Raw genomic sequence first — 3319 nt, 5'->3', positions numbered from 1 at the left:
TCCATAGCGGTTAAAAACCCTCATGACTATGGCAGGAATGGGAAAGTTGGATCATCTAGAGGAAAGGCTCAGGGCCATTGAAGGAGGTGAAGATTATGCCTTTGCTAACCTAGAAGAGTTGTTCCTAATACCCAAACATGGTCATTCCCAAGTTCAAGGTGCTGGACTTTGACAAGTACAAGGGGACTACTTGTCTCAAGAACCATCTAAAGATGTATTGTCAGAAGATGGGGGAATACGCAAAAGATGAGGAATTGCTGATACATTCCTTCCAAGAAAGTCTTACTGGGGTAGCTGTTACCTGGTACACTAACTTGGAACCTTCCCGAGCCCATTCTTGGAAGGACCTAATGGTTGCCTTTGTTAGGCAGTATCAGTACAATTTTGATATGGTTCCGGATAGGATGCAACTACAGAACATGTGCAAAAAGGGGGACGGATCATTCAAAGAACACGCCCAAAAGGTGGAGGGATCTGGCGGCCCAGGTGGTACCCCCAATAATGGAAAGGGAGACGATAATCGTGATGGTAGACACATTATCAGTACTCTACTATGAAAAGATGGTGGGCTGCGCACCCTCAAAGCTTTGCAGATTTGGTCTTCGCCAGTGAAAGGATCAATGTGGGTCCGAAAAGAGGCAAATTTGATCATCCTACTAGGACGACTGAGAAAACTGGGGCAAATAAAGAGGGTGAGGATGAGGGAGAAACCCATGCTGTGACTGCCATTCCTGTATGGCCAAGTTTCCCACCAACCCAACAATATCTTTACTCAGCCAATAACAAACTTTCTCCTTACCCACCACCCAGTTATCCACAAAGGCCATCCCTAAATCTACCACAAAGTCTGTCTACCGCACTTCCAATGACGAACACCACCTTTAGCACAAAAAAAAAACACCAACAAAAAGGAATTTTGCAGCAAAAAGCCTGTAGGGTTCACCCTGAATTCCGTTGTCATATGCTAAACTTGATCCCATATCCACTCAATAATTCAATGGTAGCCATAACCCCAACCAAGGTTCCTCAACCTCCATTTTTCTGAGGATACGACTCGAACGCAACGTGTGCTTATCGTGGAGGAGCCCTGGGGCATTCCATTGAGCATTGTATGACCCCGAAGCATAAAGTGTGAAGTCTAATTGATACGGGCTGGCTGAAATTTGAGGAGAATCGCTTGTTGAATCATAACATTGACAAGCAACACCATACATGGGGCAATTTTGGAAGCTGTTGTTATGACTCATCAGGATTTTCAAGTTTATGCCATTATTATAAACCACAGTTACAATGCTAAATGATATGGATAAAATGGACATCCTTGTCCCTCATCCTCTCACAAACGCATGTTTGCTTATTCAACTTTCACCAGAATGTGGGTGCAAGCCATTGGTCTATTTGCTCAAGCGACCTGCGCTCCTGAGTGTTGACTTCCAAGACTGTTCAATCAGAGATTACTCGTCTTGCATGTTGGTGGGGGTGCCGTAAAACAACGAGTAAAGTTCAAAACAAATAAGTTTCAAAATAAAAAAATAAGTTTCAAAATAAAAAAAAATAAAAAGGCATTTGATTGACTGTGTTTTCAAGTAAAAATATAGACGTTCATGTGACTTCATTTTATCATTCCAGAAAGTTTGTCTTCTTAGAGAAGCGAGTTGTCAATAATATGATGTTGGACAAATGGCCTCAGTTACCTTAAGAAAAAGGGGGGTTGAATTAAGATGCAAAGACTATTCCCCAATTGAACTATCACTCTTTCTTTTTGGATTAACAATGCACCCTTAACATGAATTACTCAAAAGGCAAATCAAAATAAACTTCTTTAAAGCAAAAGATAAATAGCAATAAAAGAAGTTTAAAGGAAGAGAGGAATGCAAACTTGATTTATACTGGTTCGGCCACTTCCCGCGCCTACGTCCAGTCCTCAAGAAACCCACTTGAGATTTTCCACTCTCTTTGTAAAACTCCTTTTACAAAGTCTGAACCACACAGGGACAACCCTTCCCTGGTGTTCAAGAATCCTCTACAATAAGAGACTCTCAGTCTCTTAATCCCTTTTCAGAAGTAAGAAGAAGAGAAGAAGAAATCTCTCTTAAAAGGGATAGATTTTACAATGAAGACCAATCAAAATTCCTTATTGAATATGCAAGTGGTTGACCAAGGAATCTTTTTGAGAGGATAAGACAGTTCAGTTCAGAAAAACTCTTAATCTTTTGAGAGGATAAACTTTGTGGGCAATGAAAACTCTCTTTAAATTCGTGTTTCCAAGTCACCTTTGATGGCCATTCATAAACCATTTGAATAGATATGACTCTTGGAAATTATTTTCTGAAAATCTCCTCTGGTAATCGATTACAAGACTCGTGTAATAGATCACAGGCTTTAAAATTTGAATAAATTGCTGGTAATCAATTACCATCCATGTGTAATCGATTACACATTATAAATTTTGAATTCAAATTTCTAGTGACTGTTATAAACATTTTCAGCTGCTGGTAATCGATTACCGGAGAGCAAATCTCAATTTGAAATGATAGAATTCTTTGGTCAAACCTTTTGTTTTTTCAATTTGGAAACTTCTTCCAAAAGATTCTAGAAATCAACTTGATCATATATCTTGACTTTCTTGGATTCTTGTCTTGAATAAAACTTAGAAGCACTTGATCCTTTAGCATCATCAAGACATCAAAACATCTTGCTTCTACATAGGAGTCATTTGACTTAATCCATCAGCTGAAAAATCCTTCAACTATTTCTCGTCCTTGGAAAATTCTTTTTGCAAGAATCAATTGCGTCTTTCATTCTTCCTCACTACGAGGTTGTGAAAACAAGACAACAATTGGTACCTCTAAGCCCTACACTGGGGCAATGAAAGGCCCCATGCATAAACCTCAAACGAACCTAGGGGCAGATTAGAAGTTCTCACTCAATAGGTTCCCAGCTACAAGGTCATGACGAAAGACAACGATTGGTACCTCAAAGCCTTACACTGGGGCAATGAGGGGCACCGTGCATGAGCCTTAAGTGAACATAGGGGCCGATCAAAAGTTCTCACCCATCGATGTTTTTAACAAAAAAAAAGGGACAAACCCTAGGATTTCAATGGATTGATTAAACATCAAACGACTCCATTGCCGTCACTCAAAAATGGTCAAGTAACTAAATCAAAAAGAACATACACTCTGAGGGAGTTCCCGGAGAGATTTGCAAAAAGATAGGATGAGGTTGCATGAATTATCACCTTTTTCAAAAGGGCAGTCAATCTGTGTTTTCCAAAAAAAAAAATCAAATCAAAATCAAAATCACAAAATAGGGAAAG

This window comes from Glycine soja, chromosome 19 (genome assembly GCF_004193775.1).
Source record: "Glycine soja cultivar W05 chromosome 19, ASM419377v2, whole genome shotgun sequence".
In the NCBI taxonomy this organism is placed as follows: domain Eukaryota; kingdom Viridiplantae; phylum Streptophyta; class Magnoliopsida; order Fabales; family Fabaceae; genus Glycine; species Glycine soja.
Note: the sequence above shows the minus strand (reverse complement) of the source record.